This window comes from Botryllus schlosseri, chromosome 8 (genome assembly GCF_051294905.1).
Source record: "Botryllus schlosseri isolate E-star chromosome 8, Bs_hap1, whole genome shotgun sequence".
NCBI classification, from domain to species: domain Eukaryota; kingdom Metazoa; phylum Chordata; class Ascidiacea; order Stolidobranchia; family Styelidae; genus Botryllus; species Botryllus schlosseri.
The window spans coordinates 24,236,293-24,252,329 of record NC_137243.1 but is presented as its reverse complement, the minus strand read 5'-3'; the positions used below and the strand labels follow the sequence as shown (position 1 = coordinate 24,252,329).

At 39.2% G+C, this 16,037-nt stretch overlaps 1 pseudogene; it reads left to right on the top strand.

The window, feature by feature from the left end:
* Nucleotides 1-12,356: 12,356 nt before the first annotated feature.
* Nucleotides 12,357-15,436, top strand: LOC145444126 (L-rhamnose-binding lectin ELEL-1 pseudogene; annotated as a pseudogene).
* The last annotated feature ends 601 nt before the right edge of the window (nt 15,437-16,037 follow it).

Here is a 16,037-nt window from a genome sequence, read left to right as displayed (position 1 = left end):
TGTTAAAATTGTGCATGATCAACGTAATACAGGTTAGTTGCAGCTGTACATCTACTTATACTGCGCAGGTTCGTGGAAGATTCAAACTGGTATATAGTATCTACATTAGGGGTGTTAAAAAGTGACTTTTTCTCTCAAATTCTTCTAGCTACTTGATAAAATTGTTAGGTTACCTGATTGAAGCCTGTACACCAAATTTGGTTCACTTCCCACCAGTAGCCGCATTGCTACAGGAGAAGACAGTTATTTATTTATTTATTGTAAAAAAATGAATAAAAAAACATTCAAAATATTCTGTTCGCCCCATGAAATTGTTCGGTTGTCTATAAAAACGATGTTCACCAAATTTGGCTCCAACCAGCGGAAGCGGAGTTATTGATGTCGAAAAATTTGGATTTGAATAAAATAGTATTTACGGTGGGCCATTTGCTCATTTACAATTAAGCAATTCGTTATGCGCGGTTGCGTTCCGATTAATCAATACGATTGCAATTTTTGAGATGAATACCCGAACTGGTTTCTGAAAGGGAACAGCCGAATTCACACTGCTCTGCAATAGATATTCGTTAAAATACTTGCGTTTTGTGTGCAAATCATATTTTGTTGATTGTGTTCTTTTATTACCGTGTTGACGCATATTTGATTCCGTGAATCAGCAATCTATAGTATAATGTGTCGGAAGTGTAGTTAGAGATGCGTAATGTTAATATAATTTTGTTTTAGTGGTTCCCGAAGGCAGGGCTGTGGAGTCGGTAAACTTTACCACCGACTCCGACTCCACACGTTTTCAATATACTGACTCCAACGCCGACTCCGAAGTGTTTAAACGTACTGACTCTGACTCCGGCTCCGACTGCGACTATTTTTCAAAGAGAACTCCGACTCCGTCTCCAACTCCGACTCCAACATTCAAATTTACGTCGAAAATTATATGTCACAGTGACGGTTAAATATCTATCATATGACCATTAACATATGCGAACATATGATTAACGATGGTATGCAAAACTGTTTCATTATGGCACAGCTCGAATTATTGACTATGCACTTTGCATTAAAGAATGCCGTTCTTAAATACCCTTCCTTTTTGATATAACAGGGACTGTCTTAATACCCTATATGTGTGAATCATTCAAACATGACATATATCCAATTTTGTATATTTATAATTTAGGCCAGGGGTCTCAAACTCAAACTTGATGACGCATCAAGGGGGTATACAATGTATTTCCAAGGCTTTATTTGACGGGGCCGTGTAGACTGGCATTTTACAGATATCGTGAAAATGTGGTGTACTATATCGTAATATTCACGCCTGGCACGAGAAGAAACACATTTTTAAATATTTGAATCAAATTGTTGTTGTACTTGGCATAATAATGAGATACAGACTCAATGCAGGGGGCAAATGCATCATGACATCGTAAAAGCTGTCGCGTTACAATTTCCAGCTAGCAGACATTTGATGTGCTGAAATTATAGGTATAATATCTTGGATTTAACAAGGATTGATCTGATATCAGACCATTTGAGCAGTGTCACCCAATCCAGGTTTCGGGCATAGATCTATACTCCTGATAAGTAGGCTATTGATCATGTCATTGCCAAAGTCAAATTCAATCAGCGTTAGATTTACCAGCGAACATTGGAACGGATAATATGAAATTAATGTGTCATATTAAAGAAATGTCCAATTGCCTAACAATCCATTGGTGTTACAACAGTCTAGCGTGCCACTTTGTTACTCGTCCCATTAATTGACAATAATAACACGAATAGAGACACCCAAGATATAAGTAACTATACATCATGGAGGCAACATAATGCCAATGGTTGCCATGCCGACTTGCTTAGCGATATCCGTTACACTACGCGATGACCTTTTGATATTTTACTAATACTCATGACAGCGTCCATGGCTTTGCCAACACACGGCGTGCCAAGTTACATGTTCTTCTCTGATTTTAACGCTCGAACCGACTCAACTCGAGTCATTTTCCTTATATCACCCAGTCAGTCCGAGTTCGAGTAATTCTACGAAAGTCCAAATCACAATTTTCAGTCACTTTTTCAGTCGAATCATCAACGGGTCGTGTTTCATTATGATGAACAGGTAATGTGACGTGATACTAGATCTTCCACCGCTATGGTAGCGTTTGAAAGTGTCGCGATATTGAAGTGATCAGTAGTTGAAGGTTTTGGAGTGAATTTTAAGTGCTCAAATCTAAAAAAGACATGTGGCAGGTAAATGTTGTTGAATACTTAAAAATCCGAAATGCCGCCGCGGGCCGCATTAAATGTTCTCGCGGGCCGCGTGGTTGAGACCCCTGATGTATTTAGATGAACCAATCGGAGTGTAGCTCTTGTGTATGAGTCACCAACTGATACAGAGATGCAAAGTACTAATTTTCTCATTACATACTATACTGATTGCAAGCACGCGCACGCTCACTACTAATAACAATTGGTCAGCAACGAAATTTAGGAAGTAGTTAAAAAGCATATGTCTAGTCTACATGTACTTAGTCAAGTATTCAAGAACTAGGACTAGCAGTCTTTCTTAATCATTTGTTCGACCCAAGCACCTGAGGTATCCTAAAAACATTTTTAATTTTGTGAAGGGGGAAGCAGCTTTAGTTATATTTACATCAATTTTACAAAACCAGACGATGTATTTACTCTGTCTGCAAAAATGCATATTGTAATTTTCGTCATCGACGTAAATGAATTGCAATTTGCGAATAATGTCCAATTTTATCAATATCGTTACTAATAACAGTGATTGATGGTACATAAAAATCCTGTTTTAGTTATTATTAGTAACTTAATGATACCTTTGAAAGCATTGGTTTCATGATCAAGAAATTGGGGTCGGAGTCAGGGTCATTTTCACAAACCTCCAACCCCGACTCCAGCCGCTATAATTTTTACTACACCGAATCCAACTCCAAAGCGTGATAAAACATTTTGAGACTCCGACTCCATTAAGGAAAAAATGAGACAAAGTCCGACTCCGACTCTACAGCCCTGCCAGAAGGCTTGTAAATTAGCGTAAGGGTTTCCGAGATTACTAAACGGCGGGAACCACAGATCTAGAAGAATCAGACCGAATACAGATCGCAGAACCATGTTAAGAGCCTGTTGTTGATGTAGCAGTCATTTGTGATTGTTCAACATTCCTGCGGGTGTGCGCATCACCAGACAACACAGAAATTAAAATTCCATACACAGTACAATCTCTGAATTGGCATTCAAGATATGATTAATCAATATTTAATAAAGAAATTAAACGGATGACAGGTACAGCGAAAGTGCATATTTGTGATTCCCTGTTTCGCTGCTCGTGTTTGCTTGTCATTGGTCGTGTTATCCTGCCTCCGATTATTCCCAAACGGCCGCGAACCTCTGTGATAGAGACAATGGCCTACAGGCTCTGTCATTCAAGTGCCTTGACACCTATAGCCTGCGTATACGTCGTAGGTGTAATCATGATTCAAACTGAAGCCATTATAGCGAAATTTGCCGTAACAATTGAAGTCACAAGATATAACTGTTTTCATATAACGTTATTCGTTATCATTGCTATATTACGCATCACACGCTCTGTGCTTAAAATCCCTAATTCCTAAAAATAGGCCAATCAGTGCTCCTGATTAGAAGTCACCATCACCCATAAATGTTCAACCGGCATTTCAAAAAATGAAAAGAAGGATGAAGGCTAAAATTCCCAAAAACTTTTAGGCATTAAATATTTGTTTACTGTATTCGAAGGTAAATCCGTCATTTTAGTTCGTGACTGATCGTCGCTGACACTTGGCTCAGGCAGAGGGAGATCGAATTTCTGAAGAACTGTCAACTGGAACACTTCTTCAAAATCTATACATTTGCCCAGTATAGTGATGTAATGAATCTGATGCAAGTCTCTTCGAGCACGGCAATCCGATAAAATGCAGTTGAAGTGTATTTGATGTATCTAGGTCTATCTAGGTCTAGGTCTAGGTCAGGGTTCGGCAACCTTTCGTATGCAGCTTGTCAAAATTTCAAAATATGACCAACTGGCGTGCCAAACATTTTTTATTTTGCAAAATATTTACCGTTTCAAGCAAGGAATCCCAGGAACCTCTCATCTGCAGCTAGCAACGGCATCGGTTACGCCTGTGAATCTTAAAGTATTGGTCCCGAAAGGTATAACTTTTGGTCGCTACTGCACTATACCTATCGCTTATTACACGTAATATTTGCACCATTTACTTTTAGTCGCGCAATGATCGATCTTCTCTGATTGCTTTGGTATTTTCCAAGTCCACTGCGTTCACTACCATAGCCTATAAGTAGAGCGATTTTTTTTTACATGTCACAAAAAGTCAAAATTAGGTCAAATTTGTATCGTTAGGTCAAAAAAATGCAAAATTATTTACCAAGGTAAAGCCTTTTTGCAACCGCCATTTCGTTTGTATCGTAGATTTTGCACTGTTGGTAAACTTTTCGTTTGGCAGTTTACAGCTTGTAGCCTACTTTATAGGCCTACCGTTGTATACGGCCCGTTGTCTGCTCCTTGTGAATCAGAAACCTTCAAATGAAGCAAATAGGTTGACATGGTCTTATGCTCAACGTAATATCCCAACTGATACAAGACTGCGTGGGCATTCCATTGTTCTTATATCAAAAAGCGCATGATGAAAAATTCTGATGTAAAAAACATTACCTGAATGAAGCAACACGGTTTGTCACCAGCAGTGTACGCACAACCTTAGTGTTGTCAGTCAACAACTGTTGCTGTTGAACGTTTATTCTCCATGCTTGGCAACCTACTTAGTAAGAACTTGCACTTTCTTCTCGAAAATGTAGGAAAGTATCTTTGGCTGTAAGTTGAATTATTTCTGCCATAATGCGTAATGTAACTACTGGAATTCTTCTGAGCCGGATTTCGTTAAAATAAAGTTTTTTCATGTAAAAATTTGTCAAGTTTCCAAATCCGCATTTCGAGACGGGGCTCATTATTTACCCCTACTGGTTCTCATTTCATGCGTGCGGTTCAAGCTGCAGGCGCTGGATTATTGGGCACCGGTCATTTCGGCGCCTGGACAGTTAACATATCAATGTATAGAACGTTTTGGCCAACATGGGCGGTTATTCTGTTTCAGAGTTTTATCGACGTCAATAATTCTGACATCATACGGGGTCGCATGTTGTGCGAAACTTTATGTCTAGGTCGTGCCTCCTAGCGTAAAATGCACAGCGCCAAAATATCGGTTCAAATAATAGTCGCGATCCCGCAGGCTGCAAAGTGCACACTACTAGACTAAAGCATCCAATCGGTTCCATGCGATATCGGGTTTCCGTTCTTTCATAATTGCTAATGCGGTTGAACTCATTTCTGTGTAAAAAACATAGACCCAGTAAATCACGCGCAGCGTGGTAAAATTTTTCAAGTTAAATAAAATCTGCCCGAAAAGACTCCATTCTATATTTATTTACAAAATAATTTTGGGTAGCCTAGGAGCATAAAATGTTCAAGAACATTGAAGCAGGGTATGATATGGAAGTATGGTATGGAACGAAATATCGGTACGGTATGGAAAGAAATGTCGGTATGGTATGGTATGATATGTCGGTATGGAATATGGCAATGTGCAAGTAAGGTATGGTATGGTATTTTAAAGTAAGATGTGGATATTTTTTCCATACTCTTCCATACTTCGACAGTTTTGCTAGAACCATGACAATGATCCGACTTTCAATTTGTCAAATTGATTGCTTACCTCAGAATATCGTTCACTGTACATGTTCATATCTGAAATGGCGATTCATGACTCACCAATCCCGGTCGACATCTATTTGAAGACAACAAAAGTTGTGCTACGCGCATGGGAAGGAACATAATAGTAATGATAATTATTATTTCAATCTGAATATCATAAAATAGAATTGTAATCGACCGCTGTCGTGTTGCATTTCGCTTATCGTCACTTTTTCTCCGTTAGTCATCTCCAGAATTCCTACCTAAAGTGTCACAGGTTTATCTAGGCTCCTACTCGCCCTCTCATCCGCGTAAGCGATGTCGTAAAAAGCCTAGAAGTGGGCTGTGCTACAAGTCGGCAGATACGGAATCAAAAAATAAGAAATATCGTCATGATGTAAATGACCGTTTTAGTCGACAAGCACCATGAATACAACAAAAACTAACAAACCTTCGTTAGACACCATTGTAGACTCTGAGAATGTAGCAGTTACAAGAATATTCATATAAATTGGTTGAACTTGGAAATAATTTCCTTGATATTGGTCGGATGATCATCACGCAGTATCTATTTGACAAAACCATCATTGTAATAATATAAGTAGCGTGTCTTCTAGCGACGTTACACCATTGCGGCCTCCAACTGTGCATGTCCAAGTTCATTTCTGATGAACTCCGGACTAATGTACTTTGTCATATCGTCTTACTATAGTCATCGAAATCACATCATAGTGGTAATATTATGAATAACAACTGGGATCGGTTATGATTCACGAATGCATTTCGTCATTAATATTGGTAGTTTCACATATTACTATGAAATATTTATCCTTTGTCAACCAAAGTGATCAGATTCATCGGTAGAGTTGACGGAGGGAGTGTTTTCGAACATTTAGAGCAAATGGATGCATCTTCGGGTGGACCAATTGTTTGTATAGTCACATTGGGCCGTGTTGTTATTTCTTGAACTCCCATCGGGATTGTCGGTATAGTGGGATGATAGTGGGATCTCCCAAATGTACCAGAAACAAATTTCTTTCGTGAGGGGCGCACGATTCCAGATTGCTATTTCTATATGGGGTGCATCATTTTCCTCCGCTGTTCCCATCTGTACTGTAGGGCTCAGATTGCAGCGAGTGCTACGACTACATTAAAATAGAAAAATTGATGTCGCATTGAATCGCGCGTAGCGCGGAGAAAATGTAAAGATTAAATAAAATATCCCAAACGTTCGGGAAACAATTCGTAGGTTCAATTTTCATGTCTACGGCCTCCGAAACATGCTAATTTAAATATGCGTCCGCGGCCGCGCAAATTTCCTTCTACTGTCGCAGGTTTGCCACCCCTATACTGGAGAGTAAAATTGTGAGGGTTTTGTTCGTAATTAAATATGTTTATGATGGTATTCATTTGATTTTACGGTAGTGTTTGCTGAGTGCTGAGTCGAGGTAAAATTGACTTGCCCAGATAAACATGGCTGATTTCGAGCCGACGGCCGTGCAAACTGGAATAATATTCATCTCTCTGACAATATCCAGAGATGAAGCGCTTTGGAGTAGGACCAAGCACCTTGTCGCGCTGTCTTGCTCATATTTCACTACTACTACTAGACGTAGCCTACTACGAGTACAATGCGCCGCACGAAAACGCCTGATTACAGCGATACCTGGCCACCCACAAAATTAATGAATGGTGAACGAATGAACGTACGGATTCCGCGGTTTAGCGAGTCAGCTCTTAGTTAGCGAGTCGCTCACATGTCGTCGCCGGAGACAGCTTGAACTTTAAGTCAAGCATTAGTTGTGCTTGTTTAATATTTGACGTTTTATTTATTTTACCAATGGACAAGCCTTCAACATTGCATCTTGAAATTAAGGTATAAAATCTAAATATACCCCGCGGACCGGCAGAAAAGTCGTCGCGGACCGGCGGTTGAGAACCACTGGTCCAACGTAAACAATCTACCAGGAGTATCAGATCCCTCTTGATTTGATAGGTTTATTGTATCATAAAAACCAAATCCGTGCGATTGGGGTGTTGGCTACTGTATAACTTGATGATGTATAGTGATATCGGTAGCAAGTATAGAAACATTTTTACACTCTGCTCAATATCAATGTAGCAATAGCCAGACGCCGAATACATTGTCCGGTCTGGCCTAGACCGTTAAGGCTTAAGCAGGCTCGTAACAGCACTTCGTCTGCCCCCCCCCCCGCAAAAAAAACACGTTGGTCTTGGCCACCATAGGGTGATAAACCGTACTTCGGGGGGCGTCATAGATTCAAGTTCACGTTCACACAGAATCTTTCAAAAAGGTTCGCGTTTACACGAACCTGAACCTTTCAGGGTTCGCACCATCCCTTTATTCATGTAAAATTTTGTTGACTTCTATTATTTCAAAGCGAATTCTGCAACTGTATTTCTTGAAATACGTGGTCGTTTCTTGAAAATCCGCTCCTTCGATTTGATATGAACTAGTGCCGAAAATACATTTCCACAAACATAGGTGGTGTAGAATGTAAAATTAACGCATAACGCTTCCGATCACTACAAATGTGGCACCAAAATTGAAAAACAAATTTATTTGATGAACATATAACGTCAAGCCTGATCATTTCTATCTATACAGCTTACCTTGAAGTTATTATGGAAAAATGGTTATGTATATCACAAGAGAAAATGGATTTTGTAAACATTATTAAGTCATCGTGATTGACTTTACCCATCCAACTTTTTTCCACAATCGCCAACAAACATATCTATACAGCAAAATGTTTGTATCAGTATAGGCTATATTCTGTTGATGTGAGCTCTGGAGTTTTACTAGTAATGAAGCGAAACTGCCTCGTAATTTTCCGAATTAAAAAAATACAAATTAGGTTATCAACAATTTTGAGGCTTCGCGGACCCCCTGAAAATGCTTCACGGACCCCCAGGGGTCCGCGGACCCCCGGTTGAGAACCGCTGACTTAGACAGTATCAGGAGTACCCCGGATGCCAAAACATATACACATGATTTGTGATGACACGCCCGTCTTAGCCATCATTGGTTGCAGGCAATTAAGCACGATCAACACACAGTAGTCCAATTATAACTGTTTGTGGTGATACGTCGAGTGAAGTTTTGTACGCAGAAGAGGTTGGATACCAAAATCGAAAGCTATTCTTCCTAAATTCCGATTTCAGCTCCGATATTTATAAGCTAATATGCAATTAAGTAATTGGTATCATGTAAGTAACTGTTAAGAACGACTGAATTAGTTATTTCCGTTCCCACATGTATTAAGTGCATCCAGTGGTGGCTTTTGGGGTAGGCGAGGTAGGCGGTCGCCTAGGGCCCCCCTGGTTGATTTACGCGCTTTCGAGCCCCCCCTCCTCAGTTTACGCGCTTTTTGCAACTATTTCTCCGGTTTACGCGCTTTTTTTCAAGTATTACCATTTTCCGAATAACCGCGGAATCCTTGTATCCATAAAGAATCTAGGTATTGTACCGTAAAGAGGGGTCAAACATCAATCCACATTTTTTAGTTATCATTTTACGAGTAACCACAAAAATTGATGCACCAATGTAGAATATGGTACCGTAAGCAATTGTCGATCATTAAATTCCTGCACTCGGTGCAAAAGCTCACTTCGATTTTATAATCTCGATTTATTTTGCCATTAGTTAAAGGGCCCCCCTCCTACATTTACGCGAATGCTATCATTTTGCAGATAACTGCGAAAATACATGTACCCATGTAGAATATAATACCGTAAACAGTAGTCAACCCGCTAAAAGAGCTTACTTTGATTTTATAGGGAGGCCCCCTCCTACATTTATGCAAATTTTAGTTATCATTTTGCGAATAGCCGTGAAAATACATGTAGGCCTACTGCCTACATATGTAAAATATAGTACCGTAAGCAGTAGTCTATCATTAAATTTCTGCACTAGTTGCAAGAGCTCACTTTGATTTTACGATCTCTATCCCTTTTTACAGTAGCTAAAGGGCCCCCCTCCTACATTTACGCGAATGCTATCATTTTGCAAATAACTGTGAAAATACATGTACCCCTGTAGAATATAATACCGTAAACAGTAGTCAATTATTAAATTTCTGCACCCGCTAAAATGGCTTACTTTGATTTTATGAGGAGGGCCTTCCTTCTTCATTTATGCGATTTTTGGTTATCATTTTACGAATAACCGTGAAAATATATGTACCCATGTAGCATCTGGTACAGGAAACAGCAGTCGATCATTACATTTCTGCATCAGCTAAACATAGCTTGCTTTGATTTTATGAGCCCCCCCCCTACATTTATGCCAATTTTCGTTATCATTTTGCGAATAACCGTGAAAATATATTTACCGATGTCGAATATGGTACCGTAAACAGTCTATCATTAAATTTCTGCACCCGCTAAAAGAGCTTACTTTGAATTCATGAGGGCCCCCCTCCCACATTTATGCGAATTTTCGTAATCATTTTGCGAATAACCGTGAAAATACATGCAGGCCTACCGATGTAGAATATGGTACTATAAACGGTGTTCGATAATTGAATTTATGTGCTTGGTAAAAGAGCTTACTTCTATTTTATGTCAATGAGGTCATATTATAACATGCAATGAATTATTATTGAATATATACTTCCTAGTGGCAGCAGTGTATATTTCAGTGCATCAAAATTTTCCAGTATATGTTTGTGTGAGATTCTACTTGCTAGCTCTTGATGCCAGCTTTCATATGGTATGTTAATTTCTAATGAAGCGAGGCCACACTGAGCCTGAATATCCAAAATATCAAAGGAAATAGTCATTTGAAAAGCCAATGAAAGCATGTAGGCTATTATAGCCTAAATATTGTTGCTTACTGAGCCACTCTCATGACTCAACATATTAATTGTGAATTAGGCCTTTTCTGAATGGAAATCCATTCTCAGGGTTGTCATGATTTGTTCATTTCTTGTCTGGTAGCTTCCTAAATACTCAAAGGTTATGTATTATGGTGTTTTAAGCTGTTTGCAGGAATCTTAAATTGCAACTTTTCTTCATTTTTTCAAGCAATTTTTGCAGCTTTTCGATTTTTCATGCAACTCACTTTTTACTGGAAATATTTGGTACTATATGTAAATAGATCGCTTGATTATTTCACTGTGGTTTGAATTTGAGGTCATTTCAGATTTGACGTACATTCAGGCTAGACCGCCGTAAATTATATTACCACTGGGTCAATTTTTTCAGGCAATTGATTTTGTCGAAGGCGCTAACACTTAGTTTTGCGACAGTGCCTTGGATACGCATCGATTCGAGTATCTCATACCTTAATAATTTCAAGGAACTTATCCATAAATGTACCTTTTTAGTGTAACTTTAGTTAAAAATAAATGCATTTCAGAAAGAAATGACAATGCAAATTTTGAACTGCTACACAAATATTTTAACAATCAATGTCAGCTCAGGAATGTTCTGCACAAATTGAGGATGATGCTCTTTTCCCAACAACTATAATGCCTTATGACTTGAATGGTGTAACAGTGCTTTCAAATACGTATATGGTATTTGATTGTAGTGGTCTTTTGTCTATGCTATTTGTGGCTTTTTAGGTTTAATCCAACCAGGCAAGTTTTTACGGACGGAAAGATTTTCTCCATATCTTACAAATTTCTCATTAGTGAGTGTTGTTTCGTGTGTGTAACAGTTTATTTACAAATTGCGCTGCTACTATAGTACCGTATGTCCGTATACTTCAAAGTTTGTTGTTGTTGCTTTTGTTACAATGCGAATGTCATGGTTTGTGATTTTGATTGTTGCATTATACTTTGCCTTTTTGGTTTTGCTTTTAAATCTGTTTAAATCCCTTTGGTGTGCCGTTAACTCTTGAAAAGTGGCACCCGAAAATTCTTCGAGTGCAAGAAATATTATATTACAATGGATGTTGTATTGAAAGCTATATTCTTACGGATCGTGGAACTAGCTCTTCACAGGTTATACCAGTGCTGATGTGTTCCTGTGGTATTACTGGTGTCGTACCACGTTGTCGCACATTTTGCTCTATGCCTAATCATGCAACAAAATCTTCTTGGTAGAAAAAAAATAGGCCCAATCCAGCACCTGGCTGAAACCTTGACGTGGTGTGCTGGCTTATTACTAATGTCAGCCGACAGCTTGCTGGATTCATTTTTATATGGTATATTTGGCGTCCAGTGGCCTTGGTATACTATTATGTCATGCTACATCCCATAATTCTTGTAAATAGGTGGGTCTCGACACGCAATAGTTCACTTGAGTCACCTGTTTTCAAATATGACAAGTAGTACTTTGGCATGTCATTATAATTATTTAATATGGTTACAGTTTTATCATGATGTACAGACAATGTACTATACCGGAACAGTGCATAGGAGGTGTACAACAATAAAAGCTTCGTTCAGCGTTAGTAAGGGGGGTATGGGGGGCGTAGCCCCCCAGAAGTTGCGATAATGTAGATAAGGGGGGCCCAGAAGTTTCGCCTAGGGCCCCCCTAATCGTAATGCCACCACTGTCCAACCATCCATCTAGTTGTCCGAAAATACAGATTAGGGAAAGCTACGACTGAACATAATCAACGATTCGGGACAAGTCTACGGGAATGGGACCTTTCACTGTCGCGCTGCTGTTGGTGTTTCTTGACTGCGCTACAACTACAAATGCTTTTTATTCGGCTAGTAGGTGCTTCATTCTATATTTGCTATACCTATGCGAGAAATATATGATCTCATCATTTCTGAGTCAATCAAGATTTTCCAATATGTGGTGCATTTATTCAATATAATTCAACGACATGATGGATACGGCGAGCACTTGTCCGGCTGCATTTGGGATTTCAGGATCTTAAACATAAATCACTCCTAACTAGGGTTGCATTTAAAACATAAATCAATTTAAAACAAACATATTTAAAACAAGGCCCTAATTTAAAACATTTTTTAAAGCCATGACATCACGAATATTCAATTGTGACGCCATAGTGTATTGACGTTGACAATTGAAAATATAGGGTAGATATAGCTCCTTTGACGAAATATCTGTACTATTGATGTTGAGCCGACTATTTTGAAGGTTTCAACCAACCCATGTCGATATACGTCGGCTATATCGGGTGGTAATTGTCCGTAGGCTCATAAACATGTTTTTGGAAATTATTTACACAATCATGGCATAATTCTACAACTTAAAAAAAAACACTATTTTTTTTAAAAGGCCGTTGTTTAAAACACTGCTTAAAACATGTTTTAAACAAAGTGCTGTAAGACATAGTTTGTTTTAAATGCAACCCTACTAATACTTCAAATTAAAATTTAAATGAGCAGATTTCAATAGAAATATTGGTAATGTCAGCTATCTGTGCGAATGTTGTAAACCTAATCTTTTCCCAGCCCATTCACAGCTGCATGTACAATTAATTTTTTACGAAGTGAGAAAATGGACATGCGAACATTCGACGCTGTATATAAGCTGTTCAGGCGGAAAGAAGGTTAACATTCGATCTGCAGTGTATGGAAGACTGGACGTGAGTAACAGGTAAGCGTGAATACATAATCAATTTTATCCTATATTTTTCTCGACCTCTGCATTAGCGCGGACCCCCAGAGCTTTTTGGGTGGTTGTGTGGACGTCCTAACCAAGATATCTGGGATGCTCCTGATTTAAAAAGGTCGCCACTTTTGTCCAATCCCAGCCGTGAGCTGATTTTCATTTACAGTTCGATTATTAGTGTTATTATCGTCTGTGGTTACTGTAACTTGTGGTAAGCATTGCAGATGTACCCCTAAGCACGTCAATGATATCAAAAGATACTTATTTGTGCCCGCGACGGGGCCTATGAAATCCACACTCAGTCGCTCCATTGGTTTCGTAGCTTTAATCAACGACCACACCCCTGTCGGTGGGATTTTGTCACACTCCGAGCAGGATCGGCATTCGTCTTTGACGTGATTAATCGAAAAGGGCAGAATTTTAGCGCTGGCGAAATGCATCAGCCTTCGAACTCCAGGGTGTCCTAAATTAATATGCGCCCCCCATAATGCTGAAACTGAATGTACAGAAAATATCTTTGATATAGCACCAGCAGCAAAATTCTGTATTCCAGGACGATATTCAATTTCATGATCGAATGCACTAATTTCAAGTTTCCACAGTAGAAGCATTGTATTTTCACTTTTACTTTCATGACATTTCTTGAAAATGAATGACAACGTTTTTTGGTCAGTAACCAGTTTAAAATTTTTATGAATGTGTTGACCTTTATTATACTGAGCAACCAAAGCTTTTATTGATTGAATTCGAGCACCATACGCAATACAACTAGGCCGGTATCCAAGGTACCAAGAAACGACAAATTAGGTTCGACGCAATATATAGAAGAGAAGATATAGGATTCAGTACTAATTGCTCAACTGAATGTAAAGGACGAGACGATCGAGCACAAGAATTCACCACCGATATTTCAATTGTCTACCCGTCCTTCGAAAATGCGACTCAATGAAATTCGATTTTTACCAGCCGGTTCTTACTCGATCCTTACCACAACTTCAACTACAATTCTAATACTAGTCCGCATATACTCAAGAGTCGCGTGCTCATATCTCATATGTTCACCGTCTTTTACAAATACCCAGTGTTGGGATGACTCGCGTAAAATTTTCGTATGTCTTGATTTGACTCGGCGCTGCAGAAATGTGGATTGACTCGTTCACAATTTTCTCTTACTCATCCTGACGACAGGTGAGGCACTGCCTCACCTGCCTCCATTGACCGCACGACACTGCCGTCTGGTAGGATATGAATCGAACGAATATAGTTTATGCGTTTATGTTCTCACGGATGTGTAGATGGGTAGTGTATTGTACCGTATCGATTTGTTTCAACTTCTCGGTGTTTCGTAAATCGTATTCGATCCTCTATTTTGACTCGCGTATTTTATTGACAGTTGTACGTGTGCGTGAGCGATACAGCGCCTTTTTGAATGTATTTTCAAGTTTATTCTCGTTATTTCATTCAAGATAGATGACCAATAAATATGTCTTTCACACATCTAGCAAAATGTAATGACTTAGAATCATCACTCATACTTCGAAAATTTAATTTGACTTGAATTGTGACTTGACTTGACTCGACTTGACTCGATTCACCTCCAGAAAACGAGTGACTTGACATGAGTCAAAATGTGCAATGGCTCGAGATTACTCGTGACTCGAAGGTAGTTACTTGATCCCAACACTGCAAATAAGTACCCTCTAAAGATTTCAAATAGTGGTGGCGGTCATGGTAGTATTTGTATGTGACAATCTTGTCAAAACGGTTTACTGTGCGCAATTCTTATTCACATAATAATCGTTATCTGGGCATCCTTCGGGTGCAATTGATCTTGTTCAATTTTCAGTTTTCTATTATGAGTGATGTGTACATCACCAGCATATTTCACATTAGTTCGTATGTTCTATGAATCGCGGTGTCGCAAACTATTTTGTATACAGATGCCCCAACTATGGTCCGACTTCAACCACCTGTCGTTCTAGAAGCAGTTTCAAAAAAGTTTCGGAATTATGCTTTTCAAAGCCGTCATGTGAAATTCCGGCTTCCAACTCGGTGTTTGGCGATCCATGCGTCCGCACCATGAAGTATCTCGAAGTCGTTTATTGGTGTACATTAGGGTTGTCCAAAATTTGAAAAATCCTACAAATCCTTCGTTGTAATGTCTTTTTCTATAGATTATTGATAAAAAACGACACTAGGCCTGAAAGAAGCAAACGGGAAGGCCGTTAAGATTTCGTGCAAAGCGTTTGAAAGTAGCTGCCGAAGAATGGGCGTGCCACCGACCATGGAACGGCGAGAAGACTAGTAATCACGAAACCACGGCTCTTGATTGGCTAATCGCCTATGCTTTAGTGACCATGGTAGCAGCAGCTTGCTGGTTAGGTGATCAAGAAGTCTGCTACCGGTGGCGATTCTGAAAGCGCATTGAGGTTGACAGATTATGACCTAGGATAGATTCAGGGTAGGTTTAGGTACGAAATACATGATGAACAAACAACAGCTGCTTCACAAAAACGTCTAAAGCATGACCGCTCTATTGTGAAGAAAACCGCCGTGGCCTATATCCCTTGTTTTCAACGAGTGAAAGCATAAGCGCTTATGCAAGTGGCGACGGATCCCTAGTTTCAGAAAGGATATATCATAATTGAATACAAATATAAAGCTTAGCAACGACACTATAATTTGTGTGGTCTTATTGGTCTCAGGTTGTAGTACATAGATGAAGTTTTGAATG